The following is a 20,080-nucleotide window of genomic DNA, read 5'->3' on the forward strand; positions in this document are numbered from 1 at the left end:
TAGAAAATACGGTCAGGAAATGAAATTACCTGATGACAAATTCAATAATAGTGGGACAATGTTGGGCTAAGCTTCTTGACCAATCAGTCTATCTTTAAAACTTCGTACATGATATAGCTTCTGCAATGTCTCTGGAGAGGCCATCACCTTCCAGTAATCAAGTTATATTTTAGTGAATTCCCAAGTGAAACTTCATTCTCAACTTATACACACTGAGACCTTTGGGAGTCTAAGGGAAGTTTCATTTTGTATGTCATAGGTCAAAAGTGCCATGTGAAGGGGAGTTGAGAGTAAGCACCAAACCACATATGCACAAACTTGCTTCTTTAGATCCAGACATCTTTAGGCCAGAGAATAGAAAATAAGTCCTGCAGGGGTTGAGCTCTTTGTGAGAAATAACTATTTCTAGTGTACTACAAGAAGTCTCTGATAATTAATCTACTACTAATAAGTATGTATTAATTGCCCACTTGACATTTCATAGCCAGCTAAAAACACAGCACAACAAGTTCATAGAGGATTTTAGCCTTTTTAGCAACATCCCCCACCTGCCACCCAACCTGGATCATTCAAAATTTATGTACCAATTATAATGGGTCATCTCCACAATAGATTCAGTACCCTTGAGTGGTCATTAGGAAGTATCATTGGGCCTGAAAGGCAATTAAAGAAATCCCAGGTTATATGAAGGGAAAAGGATAATTCTGAGTGATTTTGAAATCTTTTATATTTAAAGTTGCAAGCTTGTATAAATATCCACCATCTTCTTTTGGACACAACTTTTTCTCTCCTTGGCTGTGTGATCCTCTCCTCCCAGAGGAGAGGGGGCAAAACATTGGGCCAATAAATTTTAATCTACTTCCTCAAAAATAAAAGTTAAATTATACCCCCAAGGAAACTATTGCAGAAATCAAATATTTTGCAAAGAAAGTCCCTTTTTTAGTACCCTATTCCTTACTTTACTTTCTTTAAAAAAACAAACAAACATTAATCATATAATCACTGAATATAAAATGTAGATGGTAATGAGTACTACAAAGGGAAAATGGAGGGAGCTATGGTTGTATTTAGCAAGGGGCATTGAGTCTGATCTAGGAGCACAGGGAAAGCTTCTGTAAGGAATGGCCCCAAACTGAGATTAGGAGCGCAGAGAAGTTTCTGTAAGGAATGGCTTCAAACTGAGATCAGAAGGATAAATAGAAGTTAAAAAATGGGAAAGAAAGTTTAGCAAAGGCCCCAAGGCAAACGATAAAAAATGAAAGTAAGCTCATGGGGTGGTAAGAGGGAGGAGCAGAAGGGCCATGGTGAGGCAGGAAATGTATGCAGGTCACATAAGTCCCTATGGGGGTTTATCCTTAATAACAGAAAAAAAAAAAGTTGTAAGCAAGGGGAATACATAATCATATTTGCATCCACACAGTGGCAGTCTGGAGACTGGAAAAGTAGGCAAAAGAGCAAATACAGAGAGCATGGTTAAAGGGTGACCAAAATAATATAGGAAAAAGTGCTAGTATTTGGATTAAGGTGGTGGCAATGGAAATTTTTTTAAGTGGGCAGATTCAAGAGCTGTGCTGAATTGGAACAATCCTCCCTAAAAGATCTAACTCTGTGTAGATACTTCTATTTTAGTACCAGTAACTCTGTAAAATACATTGTGTGTATCTTTTGTTCCTTATTAGACAATAAGCTACTCAAGGACAAGAGTATTGTCCTCCAGTGTTTAGCACAGATAGAGCTTGCCACCAAGCAGTCCCTCCATAATAGTATGTGGAGTGATTGAGGCCTAGTGATTCCACATAAAATGAGGGAGAGCATGCTTCACAAGAAGAGTAACAAGCAAAGAACTAACATGGGATCTTATAGTTCAGCAAAGACAAGAGTAAACATGATAAATGGGGAATGATTCCACGATGAAAAAGCTTTAAAACATAGGAAGCAATAGTCACCCTAATTTTTATCTGTGTTATGCTACGCTATGACCAATAATTTGGGTCATTCCCAGCAATATCTTACAGCTCCCCACCCATGGTGGCATATGTTCCCTTTCTTGGACCTGGAGTAGAAACTTCAGAAAGAATTGTCATGCCCTTTATTAACTACAAACTAAAAAGTTTTCAAGATGTGAGGCTCTCTCCCTCCCATCATCCTTCTGACATGGGTCTCCTTGGGCAAAACCTATGCCCATAACTTTCTGAATACTGTACCTGTACTGCAGGGTCCACACAGGCTAAGGGACTCAAAGCTTGATCTCTGTCTTCTCAAGACAGTGACCTCATGTAGTTCTCACCAAACCTGTGATGGGGCATGTTGGCAACATCTAGGGTCCAAGTACCCCAGGTCCCAGAGTGTAGGCACTATCAGTGCAACTCCACTGCCAAAGGCCTTGCTGTACCCAAGGAAACAGACAGAACTCAGCAAGAATTCCAGCCCATGTGTGCCAGATCAGTCATCCATGTCCCTTCAAAGGATTGTCATAGGCAGTTACAACTGTTCCAGGGTTTCCTTGGTTGAGGGGAAAGGTCAAGTGCCAATTAGCAAGGCCTAAGCAACTCTCTCCACTTTTACTCTCTTCTTCTGCAGATGCTTCCATCACTGCCCCCAAACACCTTCTGGAACATGAGAACTCTTGAAGCTTGGGCTTTCTTAATCCCTAGTAAAAGCTCATTGCTGCTGCCTCAGGCATTGGGACTTCTGGACTTTCCTCTTCACCCCTCTCCTTATTCCATTGTCCTCCCTTCTACCCCCTTGACACCAGTATATGACACCAGTATGTATCAAGGGATAGAGGGGAGGGCAATGGAATAAGGAGAGTGACTAGAAGCCCTAGAGAATGTGGTAGTGAGGACCACTATGTGGGAGTGACTTCATGAGCAGCCACCTAGAGAGTGGGGCAGCTCTGGGAAAGAGGACTTGAAACTGCGTCTGCACAGGGAACGTAGGGATCTAACTCATAGAGCACACTATGGGGGTATCTTGGGAGGGTCGATGTTCACCCCAACATGATACAGCTATCTATTAAGCTCCCCTGCTTTGCAGTTACTTGTCAGCACTTGGGGTAGTGCTGTGGTTCACTCATGGTTTATATTCTAGTAAGATTCTTAATTGGATGTCAGGCTGAAATCTCTATTTCTTAACATGCACATAGGTAACTGGCTCACTAGACTTAACCTTGGCCTGATTCCCACTTCCCTTTTCTCTCTTGTCCCCTGTTGCATTAGCTCTGGGCCCTGACCCCAGGTGCAGCCTAGTGAGAGAAGGCTTGCCCGGAGACAGATTGATTATTTCATTCATTCATTCCCTAGGCAATCAATTATTGAATTATCCCTTAGGCAAAATGCTAAAACTACAGGCATAAATAAGACTGAGTATTTACTTCTTCAAGGAACCAAAATTTCAGTGGGAGAGAGATCAGTAAGTAGGCAGTTACAATAGCATGAGACAGGGCTCCAATGATGTGAGGTCCTAAGTGGAGAGGCCATACTCAGCTTTGAGGACACCGGGAAGGAGTTCCAAAGGTGTTAGTTTTCTGGACAAGTTCCAAATTGGACCTTTATTCTAGTACTCCTCAGTGCCCCCTTTATCTCCTAAACTTTCACTTTTGAAGTGAAACTGAACCTTGCTTTGGAAAGCAATGTTTGCAGCAGTCAGACTACATTCCACTGTCATCTTATGCTTGGAAATTTAGAAGCGCGTTCTCCAAGAGGCACGCCGGTACCCCAGGGTTGCCAAATGAAGTGTTAGGTAAAAGTGTCCAAACATCTTTTAACATCTATTTTTATCCCTATCTAAAAATAGAAAAGACTTGGGCTCTCTTCACATCAAACAGACAGAAACAGAGGTCCTCACCTGATGTGTGCATTAGTCATTGTCACAAGCAAGAAGTGGTGGGGCTCAGCCTTGCTAACTGGTTCATTTTAGCTTTGTATGATGCATCACTGGCTACATGAGGCCACAATCTATGGATTATACTATCTAGATTTAACTTATCTTAGCAAAGAAACCCCATGTTAAGACAATTCTCATGGTATGTGCTCAAATGAACAAGAAAGCAGAGGAGCTAACACTCCTAACATGAGCCACGTTTGCAGATAAAAAAAAATTAGTATTCCATTTTTGTTAATCTTTAAAAATTTCTATTTCACTTAAAATGTATAGAGTACAAAATACCTCTATATAACAGAATGTTCTTAAGTGTATACATAAATAAATTCATAGTATGTATGTTTTAAAATGTTTCATTGATAGTGATTTTTTATTAAACATGCATGTGGACACTTGGTTTAAATTGCCAATCCTCACCTCAGAGTAGGCAGCTCATCTCTTTCAGGTATCAACTCTTGTCCTGGGTGGCTGACTCAGCTTTCCAGTCTTCCACAGCAGAAGTCCCAGCATGCATATGCTACAACTGGGGCCACACTAGCAATGGAACAAGAAAATAAAAGCAATGCCTTAGGTTAATTACCAATAGAAATCCGGAGGAACTCTTTCTGTTTCCTGGCTGAAATCCCACACAGGTATGAAAGCAACAGAAAACTATATCTTCCTGGATGTGGCAGGCCACCATCCACCTGGATGACAGGCACTCTGCTTGTCTTCTGCTGGAAGGTGTTGCCAAGCTCCACAATTGTTTTATGAAATCTTCTCCTTGATTTAACTCCTGATGGTTTGCAGTCTGAAGTTTTACCTGTTCTGGATGGAAACCATCTAAAACTATCACAATCTATGTTGTTTCCATTCTAGACTGTGAATTCATTGGCTCTTGCCCAAACCAAACCTCAGCCCTGATTTCCTCAATATTTGGCCCACAGTTATAAACCTCAGAGAAACTTCCAGCCAATAGACAGTCTAAAATCTCTTTATCCACATTTTACACAGCCTGCTTTTAAAACAAGCAAGTCTGAAATTGACTGCTCACAAACTCCATAGCTTCCTTCCAGTTATATGTAACTTGTGTATTGCTTGTTTTAAAAAAGGAAGATTACTTGATTCAAATCGAATAAGCTTAATAAAACTGTAATGATACTGGCAATCATTTTCAAAACTGCAAAAGCTAATCATTGTAAATCTAGCTATATATCCTGACAAACACATGGAAAATATTAACAGAAATCTTCCCACAAAGTTTCTTTTAGAGCTTAGCACTGCAATTTGCTAAATGTTCTCTCTCATTTTATGTAGAAAAGGTCATGATCCCTTTTAAAATAAATACTCTAATGCTTTCTACATTTAAAAAAAATACATTCATGCATGCAAAATCCCAAATAGAAGCAATATTTGTACATGGCGACATGTCACACAGTTTGCATCATGACATTGCAGAGTTCATACCACCTGTGAAAAATGTTGGCTCTGTAATGAATGCTTATATTGTATATACAGGAGAAATATGCCATGTGTATTACACCCTATAAATGTAATACAGGAAATTAACATAAAGGCATTTGCAAAGTAAAAGTTAATATATCTCTCCCATGGAGGAACCCAAGACCTACCTTCTTTGAAACACTGGGCAGAAATGCCTTGTAAGTCTACATGTCGATTCTTCATCATTTCTGTATACACTCTCAAATGCATGGAAAGAAAAAGTCCCCATTTGTTTTCCTTTCCTAATATTTATTACTGCAACTGAGACAGACATATAAGCAAGAGATGCTGGTGGTTAGACCTCTGACCAAATTCAGAGACTAAGACATAAGAAAGTATGTGTGCTGCTGTCCGCCATGTGAAACCTGATAGTAAAGAGGGAGCAGAATGTTCCACTGAGGCTTCTTGTGGACGTGCAGGCTTCCTGTGACAGGCTAGTGACAAATGCTCTCAGCTAGGTTCGGCTCGCGGTTTAGATGTTTGCAGACAGAATAAATGGAAAGGAACAAGGTGGTGTTGTTTTAGGTTCTATGGCTGCCAGGCTATGAGGCCAAAGGTGAGTCTTAAAATGACATGAAAGAAAAAAAAAGAAAGAAGAGAGACAACATAAGCAACTGTATATATTACAGGCTAAAAGCAAAATCTCTTTAAACTGAGCTTTAGAACCTGGGATAAGAGGCTTATTTATACAAATACTACCATTTTCATTGCAAATGATATATCCTTCCATCTCACTTTGTGGCATAGGAAATAGACACAGACTGTTCTGTGTGAAGTTCTCAAGAGACTATTGTCCTTATCAAGACCTTTGTGGATTTTGAAACTGAGTTTCTTATTCACAAATCAGGAAGCAAGTTGAAAAGCTGATTCCTAAATTTAATTAGAGACCATGGAGGGGTTCATCTCCTGGAGAGTAAACTGGAATGTCTTGTGGTTAATTCATGGCCTTACCTCATTGTCTTCATTTATTTAACAACTACTGTCATTTATCAAATCTAAGACACTATAGATTACCACATTTATCCTTATTTTATTTTTCTCTAAGAAAAAGAATACACTTGAATTATTAACTGTAAGAGTCATCACTGAAAAATACACACTGATTTCGAGGTGTTAAATATGAAAATGCCGCATCCAGCAAGTGGTAAATCCTGCCATATGCGGCTCTGGAGAATGTACCTGAGTGGGAATGGTAGGAGATTAAGAAAAGAAAGAAGATAGAAAGCTGGGATTAGAAGGTCCACTGCCTACTGATGGTAGACAATGACGTAGTTTTATTTTTGCAAGCTGCTTTTATACTAGAGCATACCATTTCTGGCAAAAATAAGATTATCCTCACCGAACCCACACCCTGCTATGATCTTTTGCAATTGCGTCTGCTCCCGGCTATGAGCGTACTTACTCCCTTCCTCGGAGCAACACCGCATTGTTCCCCAATGAGTTTGTACCTCTCCATTCTTAAGAGGGTTCATTGAGGCGAGGCAACTTTTGGTTGACCTCACAGATTGCAGAGACCTTGTCAGTTTACAATCCGTTCTCCACATGAAAACATATGTGACTTAAAATTTATGAAATAGCATATTTGTTGTAGGCCTATTAGATGCCAGGTATTGTCAAAACTTCCTTTTTTCATAAAATTTACTGCCCAATCAGATAAGGGACAAAACTACATCTGTAACACCTTCGATTCTTCCTATGGCTGACTTCAGGGAAGCCAGACTCTCTTTAGTCTTTCATTTCAGAAACGCAAATTAGTTCCCTTATGCCTGCTGTGTTTAACAATAAGTGAGCAAATAAACAAAAGGAAATAGGAAGGTAGCATGAATCTTCAAAATAGCAAGCACTTGAATTCTATGGTGCTGGAAATCTTATAGAATCTAATTTCAGTGACTCCCCGTTGATTCTTGTTTGTTTGCAGATACATTTCTAGTATTTATTCCTCATGAATAAATAGCACGAACTAGTTTATTTCTATAGTTTATTTCTATAGTGCTGTTTCACGGATGGCAGTACACTGTGGTCAGGGAAGAAGAGAGGGTATGTGGAGCGGAACCCAGATAGAGATCACACACTTTGAAGTAGGATTTAAAAATAAAATGTTATCACCTGCACTTCCTCAGAGAGAGAGAGAGAGATCTTAACCATCTTGCTTTACAGATAGTGCCTAGAGAAAAGTTTAATTTCGAGTGGATTAGCTTACCTCTTATGCCCTGAGACCACTTCTGGAAGTGATCAGGACAGATATTTAAGATAGGTGGGTCAGCTGGAAGGTGTGCCAGTGTACACAGGTCTCCAGTTTCCAGGCACTAATCCCTGAGGGCCCCCCATTGTGTCCCTTGCTTTAATCCCTGTTTCTTCTCCTTAGTCTTTAAATCCCAAACTATTGACAATCCATCCAACCAAAAGGAATCAATTTCTTTAACCTGCTTCTGTCAGTAATACTTTTTCAAATATACAGATTTGAGCCTTATTTAATTCTTCGAAATTAATTATTTTCTTCATTTTGCTTCATAAAAGCCTTAGGTTCTATAGCTGCCCTATGTAAAATAACTCTTTTGAAAAAGGTTGTATGTAGTATTTTGAGTAGTAACATGCTCTATAAACTTAATGTGTAATGTAAGCTTAAAAGTGTTACATCAACATTTTATTGCACTCAGAATATTGGTTTCGTTAGCTCTTCAGTTCACAATCCCAAACTATTTTATTTTCACTTTGATTATTCAGTTTGATTGCTTTTATTTTAAAATATTCAGTGATTCTGACATTTGCAGAGTTGGAAGATTACTGGGTATGTTTTTCCATAAAAGCGATCTGTTCAGTAGTTAGTCCAAGTACTTTTATCCTTATTTTTCAAGTGCAAAATTGGCTACCTTATTTTAATCTTTTTCTTTCTCCTTACAATATATATGACTAAAAATGTCTTACATGTGTATTATGCTTTGCAATTCCAAAATACTTTTTCATACATTGTTAAATTTGAAATTCACAGAAATCTTTAAGTGACCCACCAAAGCCTCTAAGGCATAAAACTTTTCATTTCTATATTCATCTTCAGGGAGAGGAAGGGAAAATAGGTTTATTAGTTGCCATTCCAGTTTACTGTCAATTTTAACACTAAAAAACACAAACTTAAGATAGTCTTAAAACAGACTTGAATAAAGATTATTGACATGATATTTTATAGAATAAAATCTCTTCTACATAAATGACTAAAATGATTAAATTTCTTTCAAGTGTATAAACATAAAATATTGAAACCGAAAGTGGCACTTTGAGTATGGTAACATGAAGTTGACATTTACATCTTTTATTCTAGGAAATTATTTAATCACCACGAGAAGGTTGTGAAACAAATGCAAACTCCATTTCCAGGGAAACTCAGGGGCACCTTGTTATGACGTGAACAATTCTGAGACCCACGGAGTCGATTGAGATTAATTATGAGCCTTTACTAGCCGGCCGGCGACTGACTCTCTACCACGCAGGGATAGAGGAGATCAGCCCCGAGCTTTCAGAGGAGGCAGCTGATAAAACTTAAGACAATGTCCTGGTGGTCTCCTGAACAAGCAAACAGATTACAGAAGTGGAAGTTGGCTGTTAGCATATCTTTGCCCGGAACAACACCCTTAATTAACAAGTAAATGGATTACAGAAGCAGACATTGGCCATCTACATATTTTATACAATACACTTCCTAAACCACACACAAGCAAGTAGGACAACTTCTGATATCTAAAGATATTTCTTCCCTGTAGCTGACTTAGCTAGTTTGCTCACTTGAAAATTTTCCACCCTTAACAACCTGAAATCACAAACCATAACATGAGAGAGAATATTCCAAAAAGAGAAAGTGGAGCTGGTGGGCATGCAGAGAATGCAGGTCTCAGAAAGACTGGGCTTCAAAGATAAGGAGTCCACTGACCAGGTGGGCAATAATATCAAATAATTTCTAGATTTTCCCACAACTAATACCTAGAAGATCCTAAAGGAAAGAAATTTTGATCCAAGAAAAGTTCTATCTGTTCTTATTTAATGAAAGTATGAAGAAACAGACAAAAAGTTTTTTAAAAACTCAGGTAATAGTATTCCTATGGACCCTTTTAAAATAATCTAAGAGAAATATTAGAGGTGCCAGGAGATGTCCGGGGTGAGGTGGGGTCAGAAATATGACTAAAGGACCAGTCTTGAGCCTCGACTCTGTTTAACTGATAGACCTTAAGACTGGAGCAAATCTAGGAATTATGTTTTCAAAACAGAATATAAATGTCATAAAACAGGAAAAAAAATGTAGAGACATTAAATCTGACAAAGAAGAGAAGTGGGAGGTGGAAGACAGTGTTAATTCACTGATTTTATTATCTTTAGTAAAAGAGAGGCTAAAAAACAAGGAGTAGAAGTAAAATTCCATTTAATAATGTAAATATAAATACTAATACTGATGACATAATCAAAATATTTAAGTGAGGAGTGGAGAAGAGAGAAGGAAATAGGGATTAAAAAGAAATAAGTAAGAGGAAGAATAGCTTCGCTATGCATAAAGGTAAATGAATTAAACTTACCCACTAAAAGACTGTCAAATTGGATCACAAAGAAAAACAGATGAAAAGAATGAATAAATACATAGATTCAACCAATATAAAACGAAGATCAGAAAAATAGTAAAAAAAAAGAAAAACTAAAGAGCTTGGTTTTTTGAAAAAAAAAAAAAAAGATAATTTTTTAGCTTAAAATTTTTAGTATACACAGTAAGAAATAATAAAAAGAAAATGACCACAAGCATAATTAAGGATAAGAAACTATTTTGCTCTATTTTATGTAAATAAATTTGAAACTTAGAATGAAATCTGTACTTTCATAAGAAAACACAATATGCCAAAGTGAACTCTAATGAATCTAATCAGACTAATTATAACATATATAAAGTTCTCCAAAAGTTATCTTTTATAAAGAAAAAAAAAAACAAAAGGAGGCCTAAAGGCTTCACAGGGGATTTCTATCATACCTGAAAGGATCAAGCAACTATGTATACCATTATTATAGAGCATAGAAAAGAAAAAACATCCCAAATTATTTTGATGAAGGAGCATAATCTTGACCCTAAAATCTACAAAAGATCACACACCCATGCATACACACACACATTATATTTTCCACCATGCAAAAAATTCTAAATAAAATATAAACAAAGAGAATCCAAGTGCATTAAAAATTAAAAAGCCATGACCAAGTGAGCTTGATTTTAGAAAGGACAAGATTCTTCACAATAAGAAAACCCATTAATGTATTTCATTATTTTAGTAGACCTAAAGAGAAAAATCATAACACAATTCATCGGTTCAGAAAACATATTTAGTATGATTGAACAAAATTTCTTGTCTTAATTACTTATACTAAGATAGAAATAGGAGGATATTTCTTTTGGTTGCTAAAATATCATGCTCAAACAAACATTGACTTTATGCTTAATGAGAAAATCCTATAAAATTTATTAAAATTATAACTATATGCCCTTTACAATTACATAATATTATTCTAGAGGTCTTAGCTGATGCAATAAAATAAAGTAAATTATTATAATAATTAGATAAGAGAAGGTAAATTATCATATTTACATTTTAAATATTATATACCTAGAAGATCCAATATTATAAATATGTATTACAATAATATGATAATTCAATAAGGTGCTTAGGTACAAAATTAATATACAGAAAGCAGTAGCCTTGATGTATATCAACAACAACTGGAAGACACAGTAGCAATAAAACCCCATTTATGATGACATTGAAAAAGATAAAATACCTAGAAATAAACTCAACAAGAAGTATCAAGATTCATTTAAAGCAAAAGTTAAATGCTTCTGAGGCAAGCAAAAGAAAACTTAAAAAATGAAAAAACATGCACTAGGAATTAATTCATTCATTCAGCAACTGTTTACTGAGCACCATTTATTGCCATTTTGGGACCTTTAAGAGAACTTTGCCTTTGGGCACAGCAATCGTATATGTTTAACATGGTAATTGCTTTGCCTGCCTGAGTCTCTGAGTGATTACGATGAGAAAAGCATCCTACTACCTCTTGAGATAATAGGATGATTTTTTTATTTCAGCATAATCTAGCCTCTCCTAACTAATACATAACCACTCTTAATTCATATAGTTTTATATTATGTTCCAATACTTGGTAGAGCTATTCCCATTCATTCCCCTTCTTTCTTTTGAAATTTTTGGCTAGTTTTCTTGGATATTTTTTCATATTTAAGTTTAGAATTGACATGTCCATTTTCCCCCAACATACCTTCACATGTACAATTATTATTCTTATGGCCATTAAATTTGTGAATTCTGATAGGGAAAAAAAATGACATTTATAATATATCGAGTTTTCCTATCTTTTCTGTAACAAAGGAGTGAATTTTCAATTAGATTCACATAACACACAAGTCTTACTCAGTACCAAGCTTTTTAATGATTAACAAAAGATACAAGAAAGAAGCAGTTGGAACACATTACTATCTGAGAGGTCACAAATCCATGAAATAAAATCTTTTTTTTTCTCATTTGAATGATTTTGAATTTAGAGTGAATTGTTCTGTGTCTACAGGATGAATCAGTTGCTAATTTTAGTGTCTCTCTAGGACTACATAAATTAATTTTCATTCATCAGCATTACTATTGTTCATAAAGTAATTAATTGTAGATTTCTTTAAATAAAAGATCATGTGTATCCTACTAGAAGGATGCTTTAAATAAGAAATTAATACAAAGAATTCCCTGGAACGCTCTCATATACCTTTCTGTCCTTAAGGTCTATCACTATGTTTCCAATGGGATCTAGTTGAAGTCAAGACCAGGAGTGAGGAACAGAATTAATACTTTAATTCCTACAGTCCAAAACTCTCTCTCATATACACTATTAGGTGCTGACTTGTTTATTATTTCAGTGACAAAATGGCCACAATCAGAAAAACATTGACTTGACTTCCCACCACCAAGTCTATCTAAAATTGCATTTTCATGTCTTATATTGCCCTTATTTGTTATTGGTATGAGATTACATTCATAAACTAAATAAAAATTTTAAACTTATAAAATAAATTTGAAAGTATTCCCTCTATTTCTAGTATTTGAGAAAGTTTTTATAAGATTAAAATTATCTCTTTCTTGAAGTTTTCTGAAAGTTACCCAAGAAATTAGGCAGGAACTGCTAGTCAAGATGGCATGATAGGTAGACAATAAGCTCACCTCTCTCACAACCACATTAGAATTACAACTAAACTGCAAAACAACCATCACTGGGAGTCACCTGAGGTCTGAATGAACAGAAGTTCTACGACTGAAGATGTATCTAAGAGGCCACCTCTAGAGTAGGAGGGGCAGAGACATGAAACCAGCTGGTTCCACACCCGCATGTGGCAGTTGAGAATAAGCAGGAATATCTCAACTGTAGAGATCTCACCAGAAAAGCAGAGGTCTTTGCTCCACACCGGGTTCCCCAGCCCAGGATTCTAGTGCCAGGAAGAAAAGTTCCCACAGTTCTGGCTGTGAAAACCAAAGGAGATTGTGGCTGAGTGAGATGGAGGAATATCACAGATATTCCTCTTAAAGAGCTTGTGCACAGACTTACTTGTTGACAGACTCACTCACTCTGAGCGCCAGCACAGTTGCTTGAAAAGTATCAGGGATGTAACATGAGGAATGAAATTGTCTGGCTTCAGGAAGAGGGCTGCAGGGCTGCTTTCTCCTTTACAGAAGTGCTACGAGAATTCATTGTTCTTTTGTTGAGCTCTCCACTCCTCTGACATGCAGATGCAGGCAGATGCCATATTTTTGTCTCCCTCGACCTTGCTAACAAAGGTTTCTCTGAGACTCTATTCCTTCCAACTTGAGAGTTCACTTAAGCCACCTTCAGTGGCTTTTTCATACAAGGGCCTGTCTTGGCTCAGACTGCAGACTTCCCTAAAATCTCTCAAAGTTTCAAAAAATTCAAACAAGCAATGTCTGGCCTCAGACTGCCCAAACCTCTTGCTGGGCAGCTGCAAGCCTGGAACAAGCAGCAGCCAACCTCAGTTCCAGGCTTGGCTTCTTGACACACCTCTAAGCCCAGCACAGGTGGCAGCCATCTGTGGATTTCTTGGTGACTCTTGCCAGGAGTCCCAGGGCTGTGTACAGGCTGTTGCTGAACTTGGCCTGTGGTAGGGCCCCTCCTAGGAGGCCCTGGGGCCAGAACATCCCATGGCCAGTTTCGACCAGTGCTAGATCACCACCCAGGGCTGCATCTGAGAATGACACAACCAAAGAGCAGACTAGGCAGGCACTAGATCTGTGCTAAAGCAAATCGTGCTCCATAGGGTCAGCCCTTCACTGGCCAGTTCTGACAACCAATCAGTCAGGTCAATTCTTCTTACAGATGTACAAGCAGCAACCAAGGCTCAACTACAATAGAAGGGCACACACAACCCATAAAAGGGACATATCTGGAGCACCCAGCTCAGGTGACCAGGGAAAACTGTGCCACTGAGCCCCACAGGATATCTACTATATAAGGCCCCTCTACTAAGACCAGGAGATTTAGAAGCCCTACCTAATACATCGAAACAATCAAAGGGAGGCAGACAAATGGAGATACAAAGAAATATGTCCCAAATGAAACAAACAAACAAACAAACAACAACAACAACAACAACAACCAAAAAAAACAGAACAAAGCTCCAGAAAAAGAACTAAGCAAAATGGAGAATAGGCATCTACCAGATACAGAGTTTAAAGCATTGGTAGTAAGAATGCTCAATGAATTTAGGGGAAGAGTAGATTAACTTAGTGAGAACTTTAACAAAGAGATAGAAAACATTTAAAAAATTGAGATAGAAAACCAAAAATAACCAATCAGAAATGAAGAATACAGTAACCTAAATGAAGACTAGAGTAGAGGACATCATGAGTAGAGGATCAAATCAGTGATTTAGAAGATAAGATAACAGAAAATGCCCAATCAAAACAGAGACAAAAAAAAATATTAAAAAATGAGGATAGTTTAAGGGGCCTCTGGGACAAAAACAAGCATACCAACATTCACATCATAGGGCACCTGAAAGAGAAGAGAGAGAGCAAGAAATTGAAAACTTATTTGAAGAAATAATGACAAAAAACTTTCCCAACTTGGCAAAGGAAATAGACACATAAGCCCAGGAGCTGCAGCGTCCCCAACAAGATTAACCTAAAGAAACCCACACCAAGACACATCCTAATTAAAATGCCAAAGGTTAAAGAGAAAAGTAATTAGCTAACGACAAAGGAGCTCCCACAAAACTGTCAGCTGATTTCTCAACAGAACATTTGCAGACCAGAAGGGATTGACATATAATATTCAAAGTGGTAAAAAACAAGGAACAAAACCAAGATTATTTTAGCCAGCAAAGTTATCATTTAGAATCAAAGAACAGATAAAGAGCTTCCCAGACAAGAAAACGCTAAAGGAGTTTATCACCATCAAGATTACAAGAAATGTTAAAGGAACTTCTTTAAAAAGAAAAAGAGATCAAAATATGAATAATAAAATGGCAATAACTATGTGTATGTCAATAATTACTGCAATTGTAAAAAAAGTAAATGCTCCAATCAAAAGATAGGGTGACTTAATGGATAACAGGACACATATGCTGTCTACAAGAGATTCACTTCTGATCAAAAGACACGCACAGACTGAAAGTGAAAAAAGATTATCTCATGAAAATGGAAACAAAAATTTGACTAGCAATACTTATCCTGTGCTGGCTAGAAAATTACTGTTTGGCTATCGCCCATGGGAACATAATGCTCTAACAATAAGCTTTCTGCTTCTGTACCCACATTTGCACAACCGACCTATGGGTTGACAGTTAGTAAAAAGAAGAAAAATAGACTTGTGTGTTCAAACAGGATGAAGAATGGGGTTAGGGCTTAAAAACCCTGTACCTCTACATTTCGGAGCTGCTTAATTTGGGGTCTGCGTACCCCTGGCAGACCCAGCTGGCTGAATAAAGAGTGTGTTTCCTATAACTCACTGATTTCTGGTGGTCCGTGTGTCTATCGGGGACTAGCGGCTACAACAATACCAGAAAAAATAGACTTTAAAACAAAGGCTATAACAAGAGACAAAGAAGTACCCAGTAATCCCACCTCTGGATATTCATCCAAAGAAACTCAAAATACTGCTTCAAAGGGGTATGTGCATTCATATGTCCATTACGGCATTATTTACAATAGCCAAGATATGGCTGAATGGATAAAGAAGAAGTGGTACGTATATACAGTGGAATATTAGTCCTAAAAAAGAATGAAATCTTGCCAGCTGCAGCAACATAGATGGACCTAGAAGGTATCGTGTCGAATGGAGTAAGTCAGTCAGAGAAAGACCAATGCCATATGATTTCTCTTACATGTGGAATCTAAAGAACAAAATGAATAAACAAACAGAACAGAAACAAACTCATGAATACACAGAACATTATGAAGTTACCACATGAGAGGAGATTAGGGGAGTGGGTGAAAAAGAGGAAGGGCTTAAGAAGTACAAATTCATAGTTACAAAATAGTCATGGGAATGTAATGTATAGCATAAGAAATATAGTCAATAATATTGTAATAACTATATACGATGTCACATGGGTACTAGATTTATCAGGGTGATCACTTTGTAAGTTACAGAAATGTCTAATCATTATGTCATACACCTAAAACTAATATAATATTGTATGCCAACTATGAGTGAAAATTTTTTTTAATTTTAAAAAAATAAATTGCAAATACAATTGCTTTAATAGTTATAGGATTGTTTAAAATTCTATTTTTTCAGTAATTTTAATTTTAATTTTCTATTCCTTTTCCAAAAATTACAGTTTTCTTAGAATTCATCCATTTTATCAGAAATTTAATTTATTAGAATAAAATTGTCAATTGTATTCACTTATTATTTTTTAATCTTTTATATATCTTTGGTTATTTCTCATTTTCATATCTACTATTTATTTTTGCTTTATCTCGCTTTTTTTTGTTTCTGTACCAATCCAGGCAGAGAAATGTCTCTTTATTTACCTTTAAAACTAACTTTTTCTTGATTTTTCTTGATTTTATTTTCGATTGCTTTTTCTCTTCTTTTATCTTTGTACCTTTATTTCTTCTGATTTTTTTAAAGTTTATTCCATTATTCTTTTTCTAATTTATGATGCTGGACACTCAACTTTTTATTTTCAGTTTTTCTTCTAAAAAAAAACTCGAAGCTATATATTTTCCTTAAAATAGGTTTAATTTAGTTGAATTCTATAATCTTGATATGTATTATTTATATTATTATTCATTTTTAAGTATTTCATAACTTCCATAGTAATTTAACCTTTGTTCTGTTATTTATTTAGAAGTGTGTTTTATAATTTCCAAAACCATGGAGAGTTTTGGTAATCTGTTATTGCTGTCAACTTTATTACACTGAATACAGAAAATGTTTACATGTTTTAAAATGTATTAAGACTTACTTTTTTTGAACTATTAAATATCCTCAAAATAGTAAATGTTCCTTTATATTTTCTAAATGCAGATCTTTCTTATAATGTGATTTCCATAATCAAATTTGTTAATTGCATTTTTTAAGTCACAGTCTGGTCATATTATGAAGAAACGGTCCCCCCATGCACTGGATCCCACCTTCTTTTGTCCACGAGAGGATTTACTTCTGCATTTGACCTCTCACTTCTTGTATTATATTTTCCTCCCTACTGGATCATTCCCATAAGCTTATATATGTACTGAAATTTCTCCAAATTTAAAAATATGTCCCCTTGATCCAACTTCTTCATATCATTGTGTCTTAGTCTGTTAGTGCTACTATAACAAAATACCACAGACTGGATGGCTTATAAACAATATAAATTTATTTCTCACAGTTCTGGAGGCTAGAATTCTGAGACCAGGTGCCAGCATTGTTAAGTGAGAGATTTCTCTCAGGTTGCATACTTCTCCTTATATCTTCACATGGCAGAATGGGCAAAGGATCTCTCTCTGGAGTCTCTTTTATAAGGCGCTAATCCCATTTGAGTATTCTACCTTGAAGACTTAGTCCCCACCTACTAATACCATCACCTTTGGGGTTAGGTTCAACTTACAAATTTTGGGAGACACATTTAGGCCACAGTACACTGCCATCCCATTTTCCTGTTCTCTTTATTAAGAATTTCTTTAAAATTTCTTCCACACATACAAACTCCACTATGTCTTCTCCAATTCTCTAGTCAATCCATTTAAATGCAACTATTGTCCCTACTGTTTCAAAATTGTTCCTACCAAGCCACAAATGATATTCATGTTACCAAAGTTAACGGGTCAGTATCCACAGCACATCAGAACCACAGCAACAATGAACACATCTGCTTATTCCCTCTTCCTTTCTTTACTCCCCTTGGCTTGATTTTCTGAGACATGAAGACTTTAGTTACACTAGTGCTGATTTTTGCATATTTGGAATTCATCGATGGAAAGATGGTATTAATGCTTAGGAATGGAGATCACCTATGGAATGACTATGTACAAAGAGAAGAGGAAAAAAGAAAGATTTGGGTAATTTTCATTCTGGAAGGCATTATTAGGTTAGCCTAGCAAGCTCTGCCTAAGGACTTGGACATTCAGGGGTCTAGCCTTCAGCCCCTTCCTGTCTTAGTTTCTTCTTTTTGTACTTTTGGCATTATAGCTGGTATTGTTTTCCTTCAGGACTTTGTTGCTTCTCTTTGTGTGTCTATTTTCTCTGTCTCATTTTCTCCCAACTTGATGCCTCTCTCTTGAGCTTTTCTAAGGAATTTTGATGTAATAACCATTATTCCAGTTTGGTAGAAATTTTCGTTGCAGTTCACCTCAATGTCACCAGCCAACTTAAATATTCACTGACCTTGGATCTGTTGTCTGTCCTTAGTACAATCTGAGGCAAGCCCTTCCTCAGAACACAGCCTCGGGCCATGACCCTCAGCAAAAAGCTGAGAGAGAGACAGTTTTTCTTAGGAGAGGAGAAAGGGCATTGTCAAACAACTTGGCTAATGATCTTAGCGGCTGTGATTCTTGAACATTGGTAATATTTAGTAATATTGTCTTTTGGATTAAAAAACATTTAAAAATTTAGGTGATTTACTTAAAATATTTATTTTTTTATTAATTCAAAATCCCTGAGAGTCTTCTAACCATAATATGAGAAATAAATTCAATCCAGTTTCAGGCAAGTGGTATTCTTTGAATTATATTCATCTATAATGCCATAAAAAACTAACCAGATTTATAACGCTATTCACAATTCATGTACTTCTTTTGTCTAGATATGGTACTATACAATTTATCTCTAAGAAAGTATGTAAAAGTCTCTCAAATGTTTAAGAAAAGCTCGATCTTGTTTCTATATTTAAATATGAAATTCTTAAACTTCAGCACTATGCAGCTAACATTATCATCACAAATATAATACAAAAATTTTATTTATTTATTTATCTATCTATTTATTTATTTTGAGATTTAGAAAAAGATTTGTTAAAGGTATATTTTAGAAGGAGATGGACCGTGCTAAGGAAGGCTGCAGCCCTGTGGAATTTGGGAGGCGAAAAGATAAAAGAAAACAAAAGACAGAGTATGCCTGAAGGGAGGGGCAGGTTTCCAGCTAAGAGAACTGTAACAACACAGAAGTGGGAAGGTCTTTATTATATTTAGGTGGTGATGAGTGCTTACAAAGGCGTTCCTAGGTGATTGGCATGTGAGGTTATTTGATTGACACTTGGCTGCTATATAACTCTGCCTAGTACACACGTGCTTACTCAGAATTCAGTCTGTTATAATTAGATTCATGAACTTCTAGGCATAAACATGATATTATAATGATTGTATGTATAATGAGGCTGAGGCTGTGGGCAGGTTAGGGCAGTACCTTCTGCACACACACGTCTGTGGCTGGATTAAACCAGCTATAGGTTATAGTCCTCCTGTCCTTTGTCTCCTGGGATTCAGGATGGATTCTTCAACTACTAATGGGGTGTTTTTGGATGGTCTCTGGGCTGGGCCTCTATTCCTGTGTTCCCCTGTCACTCGTGTCTGACTAGCTACCTAACAGGACATTTCTTACGCAGACACATGATTACAACGTAAAATGCAATAAATTATTTTGTTAAAACAGAATCTTTGCTTTCTTGGCAGATTACTCAAAAAGAAAAACCTTTCAGTAGATAAAAGAAAACTAAGTTTTAGCTTTATATAAGCATACCATTGATACTAAAAGATAATTTAAAAAATTTTTATAACAATTTAATTTTAGCCAGCTTAATTATACAAGGTACAATTTTCTCTCACACTTCAACTTTTTATATACTCTTAGTTTGTACTTCATAACCAAAAGTCCTAGTTTAAACAAAATTACTCTTATTTCCCTCAACAAAAATGCATTGCCATACCTCATACCTTTTTTTAAACCAAAAGCATGTATCAATTTCCTCCCATATTAATTAGAATTTTTAACTCTTAAAAACCTTAATTTCTAATAACAACTAAGACATAAACAACTATAAATTTGGTGCCAGAAAGCTTGGAGCACCAGTGACCAGGTTCTTGCCTTATACCACAAGAAAGAATTCAAGGGCAAGACGAACAGTAAGTGAGAAAGCGCAAGGTTTATTAAAGCAAAAGTACACACTTAAGAGGGGAGTGTGGGTGAACTCAGA

The sequence above is a fragment of the Pteropus alecto genome, unplaced genomic scaffold (assembly GCF_000325575.1).
Source record: "Pteropus alecto unplaced genomic scaffold, ASM32557v1 scaffold146, whole genome shotgun sequence".
Classification (NCBI taxonomy): domain Eukaryota; kingdom Metazoa; phylum Chordata; class Mammalia; order Chiroptera; family Pteropodidae; genus Pteropus; species Pteropus alecto.